Consider the following 15,987-nt stretch of genomic DNA (forward strand, 5'->3'; position numbering starts at 1 on the left):
TTTGTTGCTAAAGTTGGCATTCTGTTTTGTGGCTGTCTTCTTTTAGGTTTGTTGAGGGATTACCTTCTTGCTTTTTCTAGGACGTGGTTTTCGTCCTTGTATTTTTTTTTTCTGTTATTATCCTTTGAAGGGCTGGATTCGTGGAAAGATAATGTGTGGAAGGTTTCTCCATCTATGGTAATTTAGAGTTTGGCTGGGTATAGTAGCCTGGGCTGGCATTTGTGTTCTCTTAGTGTTCTCTTAGTGTCTGTATAACATCTGTCCAGGCTCTTCTGGCTTTCAACATCTCTGGTGAAAAATCTGGTGTAATTCTGATAGGCTTGCCTTTATATGTTACTTGACCTTTTTACCTTACTGCTTTTAATATTCTTTCTTTATTTAGTGCATTTGTTGTTCTGATTATTATGTTTCAGGAGAAATTTCTTTTCTGGTCCAGTCTATTTGGAGTTCTGTAGGCTTCTTGTATGTTCATGGGCATCTTTTTCTTTAGGTTTGGGAAGTCTCCTTCTATAATTTTTTGGAGATATTTGCTGGTCCTTTGAGTTTAAAATCTTCATTCTCATCTACTCCTATTATCTGTAGGTTTGGTCTTCTCATTGTGTCCTGGATTTCCTGGATGTTTTGAGTTAGGATCTTTTTGCATTTTCCATTTTCTTTGATTGTTGTCCTGATGTTCTCTGTGGAATCTTCTGCACCTGAGATTCTCTCTTCCATCTCTTGTATTCTGTTGCTGATGCTCGCATCTATGGTTCCATATTTCTTTCCTAGGGTTTCTATCTCCAGCGTTGCCTCACTTTGGGTTTTCTTTATTGTGTCTACTTCCCTTTTTAGGTATTGGATGGTTTTATTCAATTCCATCACCTGTTTGGTTGTGCTTTCCTGCAATTCTTTAAGGGATTTTTGTTCTTCCTCTTTAATGTCTTCTACCTGTTTAGCAGTGTTCTCCTATATTTCTTTAAGTGAATTATTAAAGTCCTTCTTGAAATCCTCTACCATTATCATGAGATATGCTTTTAAATCCGGGTCTAGCTTTTCGTGTGTGTTGGGGTGCCCTGGACTGGTTGAAGTGAGAGTGCTGGGTTCTGATGATGGTGAGTGGTCTTGGTTTCTGTTAGTAAGATTCTTATGTTTACCTTTCGCCATCTGGTAATCTCTGGAGTTAGTTGTTATAGTTGTTTCTGTTTAGAGATTGTTCCTCTGGTGATTCTGTTAGCCTCTATCAGCAGACCTGGGAGACTAGATCTCTCCTCTGAGTTCAGTGGTCCAAGCACTCTCTGCAGGCAAGCTCTCCTCTTACAGGGAAGGTGCACAGATATCTGGCATTTGCACCTACCTTCTGGCCGAAGATGAAGGCCCAAAACAGGACCTTTCCCAGAGGCTGTGTTGCTTTGGCCTGTCACAGAAGCTGTTAGTTTCTGTAGTGCACACTCTCACCTGTGCAGACTACTTTCGGCGGAGTCCCAGAACCAAGATGGCTCCCCCCCCCCCCCGCACCTCCCCCGCCCCTGATGCTGAGGGAAAGCCCTCCCGGGCTGGGTGGACACCTGTCCTCTGGCCAGGAGGACACCTCTGGCTGGATATCTAGATCTTTCTTTTAAGATGGTATTTTGTTCTTAATTAACTCAGCATTACAAAGGGCCCTGGTCACCCCTTCTTAGAGGAATATGTCTGAAAAGCTTGATTATGTTGCTCTGATTATTCAACATGTAAGAATAGAGCATCACACATTCAATGTCCCAGTTCTTATAGCATATGTTTTACACTTGACTTTGGATAACCAGGGGCATTTTAATTCACAGGTTTATTCCTTGTGAAACTCTCAAAGAACTAAAATGAATTCTTCAAGTTTCCTCTGGGATAAAATCCTGTCTTGTGTCAAAATCCAATATCACCTTGTGGGAATGTGTGACCTTAGAGAACATAAGTTGACCACTGAAAGACCTTGCTAGAATAGCACACTGGGGATCTTCCACTAGAAGGTTGTGACAAACACTCCCTTCCTGGAATTTGTTTCCCTGCAAAACAAGCTTTACAAGAAAGCCCGGACACAAGGCAGGTGTAGATAATGACCAAGAATGTTTCAGTTCCCTCTTCTGGTGACTAAGACCTCACTTTACCCAGGACCATCTATGCTGCTTAGGGAAGGTCAGGAAACACTTGCTTCTCTGGAAGGGAGAGGCTAATTACCATTTCTAAAGGGGGGGGGAATGAAAAGGTCAGCTAGGACCAACAATGGGCTTAAACCAACTCTTGTTACCAAGGTTTACCCTTAAACTGTATAAAAGGGTTTTCTTAGGAGATTAGGGTCACCTCTGCCCCAATTGCAGGACAACCCCAGCACACTGGATCAATAAACTTCTTGCTTGTTGCATCGATCTCCATCTCTGTGTTTCTTTGAGTGGGACATAAGGCTCTTTGGGTCTTACAAACTGAGATGAATAAAATCTATTAATCAAAAGTCAAGGCAGTTACAGAGAAAATCATGAAGGCTACAACTCTCTGCTTGTTCAAGTTTCCTATGGAATAAACCATACTGTACATCACTGCATAGTTAAGTGCAAAAGTTCAGTCATTTGGGAAGCAGAGGACTGTTAACACTAGCATAAGGTCTGTAATGATATGTTGAAGGATGATTGGCACCCAGAGAGGAGAGAAGTATGTGTGCCTCATGCTTTATGACTTGTTTTGTCACTTGGAAAATATTAAAAGGTGGAGGAATGTATCACAAAGATTAGAAGCCAAGTTCCTCATATTGTCAGTTCTGTGATTTGGGAGCTTTACATTTAAAATAATAAAAGCAGAGACTGCAAGTAACACTAAAGGAGAAGAGAGTTTGTGCTAATAGCCAGACTGGTGATGCTTAAAGATCAAAGCAAGAGGACTTCAGTTGTGAGGCCAGCCTGGGCTACGTACTGAGATGAAGTAAAGACAAATGAACAAATCAACAGGATGGATTGGAATCAGGAGTTGATCTTAGTGGGCAACAGCAGCAAGGCTGGAGGGCCAGCTCCTGCTCTATCTACATACATTCTCTCTCACTCCACCTACATGCATTCTCTCTCACTTCATCTATACACATTCTCTCTCACTCCATCTACACGCATTCTCTCTTACTCTATCTACATGTGTTCTCTCCCACTCCACCTACATGCATTTCTCTCCTTCTATCTACACTCGTTCTCTCTCACTCCACTTTGCAGTGAATGCAAAATGAAAGAACTGAATTGAGAAGAGCACTCATGACATCATCATGGGAAGGGGCACTCAATGTCAGGAAAAAGGTCCTGTGGCTGGGAAAGATGATCACCAGAGCTTCTGTCTGCCAGGAATGATCCCAAGGATGGGCTTCCATTGTCAGCCTCTTGCTTGGGGTTTGGAAAAGGACTTTGCAGAGGGGATGGGAGCTGCAGGGGAAGTGCTATGGGTGTCCACTTCTGTAGTATTACTAAGAATCAGAATGTCTTCATTTGTGATTGGTAAGTGGTTGTCAGTGACTACCAAGCTGTCAGAAAAAAAACAGCTTTCCAGGTCATGGCCCCAACCTGACTGTCTGCTGTAGGTTCAGCTAACTCCTACCCTTGCTGAATGATTGGAGATGGCTGAAATGGTTCAGATGAGGTTGTAAATCAAAACTTTTAATATTTTTCAGTGTGGCATCTGCTGTAACTACTATATACAAGGGTTGCTCCCCTGGTGCTTCGACTGACATGCCTAGAATCATTGGGGCTGACTACCACTGCTTTTCTTCCATATAACCACTGGATTTCCTCACAATATGGCAGTCTTCCAGTACTCAACCAGGAGCCCATGATTTAGACCATAAGAAAGAACAGACACTTTAGGAGCTCTGGTGAAATGACCTGGGGACCAGATGAAAAACATAGAATAGGTGGGATAATTGTTCACCTTCTTCATGAAATCAGAGTCACACTGTAACACAAAATCCATAAGAGATGTCTGGCCTTCACAAATGAAAATGACACATTTCACATGAGTATACTGAGATACAACCCATGCAGCGCCAGAAGCAGCACAAACAGCACAGGCCTCCAGAGAGGCAGGATTACACACCACAGTGTTGGTAAGCAGTGTCTGGAGATAACTATTTGAGTAATGAACACAAGTGAGAGAGCCCTGGGGAATTCCTAGATATAAATGTATGTCATTCCAAGGGGTTCTCAGTAAGCAGCTGAAACAAAACCAATCAAGTGTGGATATTCAGCTTTACATAAGCTCATTTGTACAACATAGTTTGCAAAGATGAGTGTTATATTTTATAACATTTGTAACTCAAGCTTTGAACTTAATGGCTTCAATCTCAAGGGTTTAGCATCTAATTGGGAAGATGAAATTAATATATATTAATATATATTAAATAATAGTATAAGATAGCATTAGAGATGCCAACAGGGAGCCCCGAATAAACCTCACATACATGGTTTTATAGGCACAACCTCCAATAAGGAAGACTTGTGAGAGCTCCAAGGACCAGGGGCCTTGTGGATGAGGGATGAAGAAATCATCTGTGTTTTGGAAGTTGTTGCAACTTATTTAGGTAGAAAATGGAGTGGGTATAATCTGAAAAGTATAGATATATTAATAACATTTGGTCCAAGACACAATTGTTTTTTTCTTAAATATCAAAGAAATTTATGCTTTGGTCATTTATAATGTGCAATGCTTGGAACTTTGGAGTTTGAAGATTCATGGGAAGAATAATTGCTATTAGAAGAAGGGACTGAAAAATCAAAATTAGAGGAGGTATTTTAAATAGCCATTGACTTATATATTTTCTTAGACTCAAAAGAAAAGAAATGGAACTTTGTTTGGTTATCTGGCAAGTCCTCTTTGGAATTGTCTCCACCACAAATACTACAGGTCACTGACCTGAGGGCAGACTCAGAGCAGTGTAAGTGAATGAGTTTAGCTACTGGGTGTTTACAAACCAGAAGACAAGGTGGACTGGGTCATAAACCATAGCTTCCTGGCCCTGCTCCGGATGTTTGCTTCATTCTGTGAGAATTCCATTTTAAAGGAGGCTAGAGGAACTTGGTCCCAGTGGGGGGCTTTACAGAAATAAGACAGCCATGGACAGTGTTTAGGAAACATGTTTCAAATGCACCGGGAGGTTCTGTTTATTTGAGAAAAATCTCAGTGTGGCCACAACAGATTTGGCAAGTAAGAAACTGGAAGTCTTACTGGGAACTCACTTACTGGGAACTCAAGAAATGCACACATGGCTGAAAGCCTCTGACCCTCCATGGATGTTCATTTCTTCCCAGGGCATGAATCAGGCCATTTCCTAATATATATATATGAATAGTTGATCCCCTGAAGGTGACAAACCACTGTGAAATCCTTTCATGCATCATGACTGCTCCAAATGAGTCAGCTGAATGCTACTCTGAGGGATAGAGGTAATGCTACTCTTTGCCAAATGCTCTAATACCAGTTAGAAGCATCAGGGAACACTTGTGCAGGGGCTTTGGTACTTTCCTTGGGATTAGACTCTAATTCTTTACTTTGTCTATGACATATAAAGGAAGGGCTCCTGCATTAGACCTTATAGAGACTATACAGTTTCCTCCCTGCATCATTTCTGACAAGCTCATCCAGAGGCCCAAGTCATTCCAATATACTGTCCTTGGACTCTAACAAACCAACACAGACACTTTACTCAATAGAACACAGCAAGCACTAAGTGTATTTTGACCAATATTATTTTGTCCTATGAAACAGTGTCCAATACTTGTACATGACACACAATAGCATCACTCAAACACTGTTTTCTCCCCTTTCTTCCAGGCCATTCCACTCTTTCACCCTTTGCTTAAATCTCTTGGGACCTCTGATGGGCCACATTTTCTACTACACCAGACACCTCAGGCGTATCTCTGTAAACAAAATTCATATCGGAGCAACATGGTTCTGTTCAATCTTTAACAGACAAAGGGAAAAGCTAAGTGCCTGAGAGTGAGCCCACGTGGTGATCTTCAGTCTGTAGGTACTTTCATGCTCTGCAAACTCTAATAGGGAAGGCTAACTCTGCAGAATCTGCTCTGAGGACCAGAAACCCAACAACAGCCTTTGTGGTCAGAGCTGCACCATCTCATACCTTTTGCTACAGAAGAGAGTGTTCTCACAGACAAGGTTCACCTTCCCAGAATCACCCCTGTGTCAGATGTGACTGAAGCATATGATTGCTTCCTCTGACACAGTGGAAAGCTGCAAAAAGATACCATCAGTGAGTGGGAATATGACACATGCTTCCCGGTTCAAAAATGAAGGTGGACATAATACAATTGGTAAAAAGTGAAATTTAAATTCTTGGGCTGTGATTACAGCTACCCAGTGAGTGCTTTTGGGTTATTTTACTAATTTCGTGCCTCCATTTTACAAGACAAGAGGTAAGTAAAAGTTCTTTCTAGCTCTGAAATCAAAGCTTCCCATGGCAACATTGGAATAAAGAGGGAAGAACCTTAGACTTGAAGTTATAAACCACGAATTCTTCTCCTAACTTTACTACTAATGAGTTGTATGGCCTCCCATAAATAATGTAATGTCTCTGAGAATCGTTCCCTTTAGCTACAAGATGAGAAAGAAAGACCTGATAAGTTTTGTGAGTCAGTAACTCATAGAAGATGAGATTGCTCCAGGCATCTTTTCTGAACAACATCCCTGAGCTCATGGGGGCCAGGCATCTGGACACTTGGCCAAGAAACAGGAAGCCTTTGATCTGCCATGTGATGCAGGACTTATTCCCTACTAGTTTTGCAGAAAGACCATCATTCTTTAAATATTTGACATCTGCCTTGTGTCTACCTGGAAATTGTTTTCTATCTTTTTGTCTCATTATAAAAGCAAGATGAGTTCAAAGAAAGAGAAAAGCAGACAGAAGAGCATCTGTTTTTCACCCATCCTCTGGATGCACAGGTAAGTTTGTTTGATAGCTCCCAGACTTGCTTGGGATATCCCCAAGGGAAATTTATCATTTGCACAAATCACCCACATTTACACATGTTATATAAACCCAAGTTTTCCAAAATGTAATGACTTCTTGCAGCCAGCTTCCTGTCTCTTGCTATTCCAGCAGTGTTTCCTTATTGGTGACCTCGGGTCACACTATCATCATTGGCTCCATGGTTCCCTGGCTCTTTCTTCTTTTCAACCTCAATAACCCTTGAACTTCTAAGACAGCACTAGTCAAAATCTGCTGCTTGAATACAGTAAGTTCTAGACTGAAAAGAGCCAGATGGGGTACTTTAGAGACAGGAAATAAAACAACTTGAGTGTCGAGCATCAATGCCCCATAGTCCAAGTCATATCCTAAAAGAGGTCTTTGCTGGTAATGTCACTCTATGGATTAGGGCTTTCTGGAAAGGCTAAGATGCAAGCATACTTGGTTCTTACAGGTCATAGCATGTTTGTTATAGCTGCCTATCTTTGATATCATCATATCAAAGCAGACACTGCAACATGTAAATAAGTAGATATGTCTGTATCTCAGTATATATTTCCAATATCAGGTGTGAGTCAGGACTAGCCTGTGATCCACTGTTTGGCCACCCAACCACATAAGACTTTAAACTGAGTCTCTGCTCCCTTAACTCCTCATATAAAGAAGTGCCTGTTCTGCACTGGAAAAGGAAAATAAAGAGTCTACATCCCCTAGGACACCCATCCCAGGACAAGCCTCCTTCACACCTATGTGGAATTCCCAATCCAGAACCTTTTCACTGGATTTTTACATCTTGAAAATTCTAATTTGACAAACAATTGTCTTTGAACATGTGGTTGCTTTTTCAAGGGGGGGAACTGTTATACACCCAAAGATTCCAGGGAAACAATAAAATTATAGTCACTTGCACATTTAAATGTAATAATATCTATACTAATATGTTCAATATGTTATTATACCTGTGTGTGTATAGACAGAAAATCATACACATGAACTCATGCAACAACCTTTGGAGCCCTTCTTCAGGTCTTAATTGGCATGTACTTCAACAAGTCAGCTGGAGTGCTGACCAGCAAGCCTCAGGGATTAGCCCATCTCCCTATTGCTTCAATTACAGGTATGCACCACTGTATTCAGCTTTTTACCTGGGCTCTGGGGATCAAATTCAGGTCCTCAGGCTTGTGAAGCAACCGCTCTACCCATTGAGCGATATTCCCACACGTATACATTGTGATTCCTTAATATTATATATGAAATGATAATTGCTTTACTGGACCCTTAGGCATAAATGCCATTCATTCCTAAGGCTTTTCAAAGGTCCAGTTACATGTGCTGTGCTGTGTTTCTACAGCCATTCTGTAGAGATTAATAGGCTCAGAAAAGTCCTGTGGTCCCCCAAGCCCAGACTAAAGGTCTCTCTTTCCTTCTTCCCCGGCCCCCACCTGTTGAACAAAGAGCCCTGCTGCTCAGTGGGTTCTGTACAGTATATTTGGCAGAAGCATTGGTCTGAGCTGCAGCTGCTATTAGTAGACACTTACTACAAACTGAGCACCTTGCCAAGTGTTTCTTCCTTGCCAGCTCTTTTCATTCCCTTGATGATTGTGAGATAGCCACTTTTCCCTTTCTGGTTTTATTCATGGGGAACTAGTGCAAAGAAGTTAATCAGCTCACCTAAATTTACAGAACCAGAAAATGGTGGAGTCAATCTGGAGAGCAGATCTCTGCAACTCAACATTAAACTGACCTAAACGCAACACCAGGGAGCCTCTGCATCCCAGACACAGCGGGCTTTGGGGTACACCAACTCTGCACATTACTTCTGCCCATAAGGTGAAGAGAGGACATGGCCTCTCCCACAAAAGGTACCAGTCTTGACAGTCTGCTAAGACAATAACATTTGGTGAAGTGTTTTCTCTATCTTCAAATCATCTGTAGTAAGTTAATGGCACGATGAAAGGTTTAATTTGAGGTGAAATGAATAGGTTTGAAGAAAGCAAGAGCCACATACATAACTTGAAGGTTTTTGCTTGTGAGGTCTTTCAAACCACATCACAAAACAACACTGAGAGTGAATGGGTGTGCCTAAGTAAGACTGACATCATTCCAACCTCACTGGATGCTCTATGAATGTAAATGATGCTTTAAATGATTAAGCAGTTCCGATCTGTAAAGTATATCACCAAGCATTTTGCATAAGGATGTCTGTATTAGTCAGGATATGTAAGATTCTACAGCAGGAATAGGCAACCCTTACTCTAAATCTTATTTCCCTATCATTCTATATGGCTTATACAGTCAGCTGGAGGCTCTCCTACTCTAAGACCAGAATGTATAGAGAACCCTTTAATTTTGTAGAATATTCTGTTTCGAATGTGTCTGGTTAGTATTTGAAATAGTGTTGATTGGCACCACATAAGGAAGAGGGATCAGCGGAGTGCTTCCCTTCAATTAACTATTCAAGCCAAGAAATGGTGTTGCTGATTTGAAACAAACTTAATCATCCAGCATTGCATTCTAAGAGAAAAGGAATGAAACATTTGCTTGAAGGCAAATGTTGTTAGCCTCCTTCCTCTTACAAAGGAAGAGCTGCTAAGGTACTTATTCAAGGTCTTACAGCTAGACAAATGGCTGAGCCAACATTTGACTTCCGGATAGAACTGGAAGCACTTTGCTAAAATGCAAAATAAATTAAGTTGCAAAAGCAGCTTAACAACTTAGAACTGCTCAGGTGGAATCACTCTAATTGGGCATTGGGACATCTTATAAAGGAAAAGAGAAAGCCTTTCTCAAGGCCATCTCAGAGGCAGCTTGGAATAAACTTGCAAAGAGAGAAGAGCATTCCAAGTAAAAGGCACAGTGAAAGGAAAGGCATGGGGGAGGGGGAACCAGCTGTGTCAGATGGCAGGAACAGAGATAAGGGGGACTTGAGAGAAACAAGTGAGACAAGAGATGGAATATTGACAAAACTGAGGTGATTAGTGTCCCAGCACAAGGGGGTACAAACAAAACATCATTCTAGACTGCTACAACCATCATTGAACTCCCAAACCTACTTCATAACAGGCCAACAGCCTCATCGTATATGAACTCCATAGTGTTTTTGGAGTTTTGGAGCACTTGGTACAGTGTTGGTATTTAGTAAATAGTAAACCCCTCATGGCACATTGAAGGGTTTTTAGGAACAATGAACGGAAGGCTTAGCGTTTACTGTGAAGGCAAAAGAGAAGTACTTGGAGTCATAAGGAACCCTGAAAACAATTTTCAAGATCAAATCTGTCACTGTGGTACAGAACACCAATGAACTAAAAAATAGCAGTAGAGAGACAGACAGACAGACAGAGAGAGATGAAACATTAATGTGGGCAACATTCAAGTTCAACTTTGATTCACCACTCACTCACTTAATAAGACTGCCATGTGGATTTTAATTGTAATTTTATGTGAATAATTTCACGTGGAGTGGAGCAGTGCCCACCTAAGCTATTATAGCTGATGACCCTTGCTTATGGGAGAGGGAGAGACAGATAAAGTAGTTGAACTGAATCCTATTCTTGTTGGATCTCACCTCCTTTCTTAGATGCCACGAGAAAACTGGCAAAGAATGGGGTATCAAGTGCATTGACCAAGAACTCAAGATGCTGGGTTACTTAAAAAAATATACAAACTCTAAATGGAGAAAAAAATTCTTCTTTGAGAATTCTGTGAACTCTAACTCAAGCCGTGAATTCTGACATTCACCAAAATAACTAGAACCTTTAAAATGTAGTAAGGCTAGAAATTAAAGAATAGATGATTCTCAGGAGGAAAAGTGGTTTTATAAATGAAAAGTTGTACATTTGTATGCTACAGTGATGATGCTGGAATATATCCTGAGGATGATGATGAACACTGATAGTAGGGTGTGGGGAATTGCAGGCTGGTCTCCAGTCGAGCTGAGGTCTGAACCCCAATGGTCATAATTCACCTACATGACACAGTAGGCGTTCCCTCATGCTCCTGGAACTCTGGCCCCTGCCTAAGGTACCACCTCCCACAGCCCCCACAAGAGAAGCATGGTCGGTAGTCACATAAGCAAGGGCCCAAGTTTCTGACCTTCAGGCTAAAATCCTCCTCAGTTACCTAGCAACAGTGAAGACCATAGAAAGGGGTGCTCAGCCCCCACCTCGCTCTCTCACTCTTTCGTCCTCTCAATTCTCACACTTCTCTCTCCTCTCCTCTCTCCTTTCTCTCTAGCCCCCCCCCCTTTCTGCCTTCTCTCTTTCCCCTGCATATAATAAAGCTCTTAAACCATAGAATGTCTCTGCTTCTTCAAGTTCCGTTGCATACTCTGGTTAGTGTTGGGAACTTCTTCCCCTATTCCCTCTCTCCCACAACCCTGGTGGCTTTAGCAAAGTAGCTCTGGGGGGTCTCCAGGCAGGGCTGCCCCTTGGCCATCACCTGAAGAGTGGGATAGAGGAATGTCCACCCAGGAATAAGTGGATAGGGTAGATAGCAGCCCTCCCACGCCTGACTGACAAGAGAATAGGGAAACTCTGGTGGGGCATGGGCATCTTTTTCCTATCCCACTTCTCCCTAGGCCCCCCTGCGCCTCCCCCTTTTTTTGTTCCCAACAATAGAGGACTCTTGAATTTTAAAAGTATACAAAGCAGGGGCTGAGGGTATTGATCAGTTGGTAAAGTTGCTGCCAACATAGAGACTCAAGTTTGATCCCCAGAACCTACATAAATGATGTAGGCATGGTGTGTTAGTCAGGGTTCTCAAGAGTCACCAGAACATATGGAATGTCTCTATATATTAAAGGAATTTATCATAATAATTTACAATCTTCAGTCCAACTAACCCAATAATAGGCAGCTGCAAATGGAAAGTCCAACTAGTTGCTCAGTCCCACGAGACTAATTGTTTCAGTTGGTCTTCTGTATAGCCTGGAATCCTGAAGAAGTAGGTCCTAATGGATGTGCTGATGATACACGCAAGCAGGAACAGAACAATGAGTCTCCCTTCTTCCATTGTCCTTATGTAGGCCTCCAACAGAAGGTATGGCCCAGAATAAAGGTGTGTAAAACCATGCCTGGACTTAGAACTTGCTTTGTCCTAGGCTGACCTTGAATTTTGCTTGCCTCATTCTCCTGGGATTTAAGTCACAACTTTGTCCAAACCTAAGCTTTTCGTGGCCATTATGCTTTAAGATCTGGATCAAAAGCTTGTGTCATCCCATGTCAAGATTTGGGGCCAAAGCCTGTGTCATCCAGCCTCAAGATCTGGATCACAGATGTGCCTCCATCTCTGGATTGTAGTTTATTCCAGATGTAGTATGTTGACAACCAGGAATAGCCATCACACACGGTGTCATGTCCCTATTATACCAGTAACAGCAAGAGCTATATGAGAGCCAGAGACAGGTAAATCCATGGAATGTAGCTAGCCAGCTAGTTTAGCCTACTTGATGATGTTGCAAGCCCATGGTTGATTTGGTGTCAAACAAAAGGCAGAAGGAACACCACCAGAGGCTTTCTTCTGATCTCCATCAGCACACAAACACACACACACACACACACACACACACACACACACACACACACATATACATAGACTCTACACACATACACACACATCCTACAGACACACACACACATGGACCTTACACACACACACACACACCCTATAGACACACACAAATGGTCTCTAGGTACACACACCCTACACATGGACCCTACACACACACATACACACATATAGACACATGGACCCTACACTCACACACATACATACACATAGACTCTATACATATACACACACCCTACAGACACACACACTCATGGATCCTACACACACACACGCACATACACACACACACACACAGAGAGAGAGAGAGAGAGAGAGAGAGAGAGAGAGAGAGAGAGTTTTAAAAAATTGAATGGAAGAAGAAGCCATTACAGAGGCAATGGTGCCTGAGATGACAGTGGCAGACCAGGTGAGAAATGGGGCAGACCTCAGTTCTGGCTGTAGTTATAGGTATACAGAGAATGAGATGTGCAATAGTTTTCCAGAGCTGTCATGACAAAGCTGCACACAGACTGTGGGGCTTAAAAACAGGCACTTATAGCAGGATGCTTCTGGAAGTCATGGGTCTGAGTCATTGTGACAACAGAATTTACTTCTTCCTAGAAGCTCTAAAGAAAATATGTCCCTTGCCTTTGTCTTATCTCCTTCTGGTCTATTGGCAATATGCAGCATTCACTAGCTTCTTCCATTTTGACACCATCTTGCTTTGTGATGGCTGGAGTTTGTCCTGTGTCTTCACACTGCCTTTCTTCTTTTTGTCTTGCTCTGTATCTAAATGGTCACTTTTTTTTTCTAAAGGACAACAGTTGGATTAGGTTAGAAGCCCACCTCAATCCAACATCAGTTTTATCTTAAATGTATATGAAAAATCCTTATTCCTGAGTAAGATCGTTTCAGGAAGAATTGCAAATAAAGATTTTAATACGTACAGTTTGAAGTGGTAGTCATGGAAAATCCTAATTCAGGTAGATTTTGGAAGATGGGTGTGCCATAGATATGGATCACCTGCCCACTATGGGTGAAGCGATGAGTTCCAGGTCCAGCACCTGAAACTGAGTGGGTTTCTAGTGCCTTCATTGAGATGATTTGTCGTGCTTGGCTTAATGGTACCCACTCATAATCTCAGCATTAAAGAGGCTATGGCGGGCAAATTACAACTTTAAGACTAGCCCAGTACATGTACTTAGGTCCTGTCTCCAAAACAAATCTGTTATATAGCAATGTTAGCATAGGATGTAAAATTAGAAAAGAAGAAAAAGATAAAATAAGTGGTTACAAGTTAATATTTTGTCCTCCCCAACTCTCATTAAAACTCTAACAGATAAGATCTAGCAGATATGATCTTTAGCAGATTTGGTCTCTAAGAATATAAGATTTTATACAATGTTTATAACAGGCATTAAGCCAACTGACTGGTACCCTTATACGTAGAGGTTAAGACAAAAACATGTTACACAGAAGGAAGAACATGTAAAGTTCAAGGGAGAAGACAGATGTCTACAAGGCAAGTGGAATGATATTAGCCCCATAAGCCTATTGACACCTTGAACTCAGATATCAATCCTCTAAGACTGTATGAAACCTAGTTTTCCATTGCTTAAGCAAAAGTCTCTGGTATATTTTTATGGCAGCCAAAGCAAACTAATGCAGAGTTTAATAACTGAATTATGGCCAACGGAAGTATGCTAGAGCACTTTTAGACTGGACAACACTGTCTTTCCATGTAAACAAATTTTCACCTCCTGGGGACAATCTGCAATGTACCATGGTTTTCAAGCTCCAGCAGCCCTGACCCCTCAGGGGAAGCAACATTCGTATCACAGCCTGTAAGACTCTGGTGAGCCTGGTAAGCCGTAGCTTACCAGGGGCCCCCTGAGTGAATGACGCAGAGTAGGGAATCGATGCAAAAAGCAAGAATTTATTGTTCCAATGAGTTGGGGTTATCCTACACCAGAAGGAAAAGTGGTGACCTCTCTCGAGTATTTATACAGTTTTCAGAGCAGCAGCCATTAGGTCCAATGTGATTGGCAGAACAGTGTGACTTTTAAACTAATTGGTCTTTAGGGAATGAGGTAGCAAGGACTTCGCTTGTCTCTAGGTGGCCAACAGTCATGGAACGTGTCTACATGCTCTGGGCCTCTCGTCTCCCCACAAAGACCCCCTCCCCAGTATCTGAGGAATGTACTTAAGCCTCTTCCTTCTGGAGGGGAGGGGTGCCTAAGTGCTTCATGACCTTTCTCTTCCAGGAGGGAGAGTCTGGTGGAACTTTCTTCAGGCCCACATCAGCAAGCCCTGACATCTTAAATTCTACCATATCATTTGTCTCTTATAATTTCAGCATTTGAGTGTTAAGACATAATATTGACTCATGTAAGAAAAGCCATGTTCCCTTTCATTTGTTATTAAGAGAGGAAAGAAGATGGAAAAAGAATGCATTGGTGATAGGAAAGAATGCACTAGTGGGAGAGGGAAAGTGGGGGGGGGGGGCGGAGAAAGAGAGAGGAGGAAGGCAGGAAGGATGGGTCTGTGTCATGAGTCTGTGATGCGCACTTTAGGGTGCTTACCTGCAGCCCTGACCTCTACTTATTCAGTGTCTGCTGCAACCACACTGTCTCCTGCATCGTGACAACTAAAGGTATCTCCAGATAGCATAGCTATTCTCTGATGGACAAAACTGTTAAGTGACCTATGGTATGAGGATTTTTTTTAATATACAGATGGCCATTTTAATTGTCTAGGAGGAAGGAGGGAAGGGGAAAACACAGTGTCTTATTCACTGTTCTCTTGCTGTAAAGAGACACCATATCCAAGGCAACTCATAAGAGTGTGTTTAACTAGGGGTTGATTGTAGTTTTAGAGGTTAATCCATGATCAGCTTGTAGGAGAAACACTGCAGCTCAAAGGCAAGCATAGTGCCAAAGAAGTGATAACTATACCCTGTTCTACGGCAGCAAGGAGGTGGGATAGGGGAGGGTGGGAGTGGGTGGGGGGAGAGGGGAGACTTATCTAGCCTGTCAGAGACTTTTGAAACCTCAAAGCCCACCCCCAGTGACATGCTTCCTACACAAGGCCACACTTCCTCCAACAAGATCACACCTCCTCTGCCAGGGTCAAGAAGTGGGAGTGAGTGGGTAGGGGAGCAGGGCAGGGGGAGGGTATAGGGGACTTTTGGGATAGCATTTGAAATATAAATGAAGAAAATATCTAATAGAAAAATCACACCTACTAAATCCTTCAAATCCTTCACTCCCTGGTGACTAAGCATTCAAATATATGAGCCTGAGAGGGGCTATTCTTTTTCTTATTATTATTTGTATTGATTCTTTGTGAGTTTCACATCATGTACCCCAGTCTTACTCATCTCCCTTCCTCCTCTTATAACATCTGCCTTCCACCCTTGCAACTCCCCACCCAAAATAAAACAAAACACAAACAAAACAAAATAAAGCATAGAAAACATCTCA

Source organism: Mus musculus, chromosome 16 (assembly GCF_000001635.26).
Source record: "Mus musculus strain C57BL/6J chromosome 16, GRCm38.p6 C57BL/6J".
NCBI classification, from domain to species: Eukaryota; Metazoa; Chordata; class Mammalia; order Rodentia; family Muridae; genus Mus; species Mus musculus.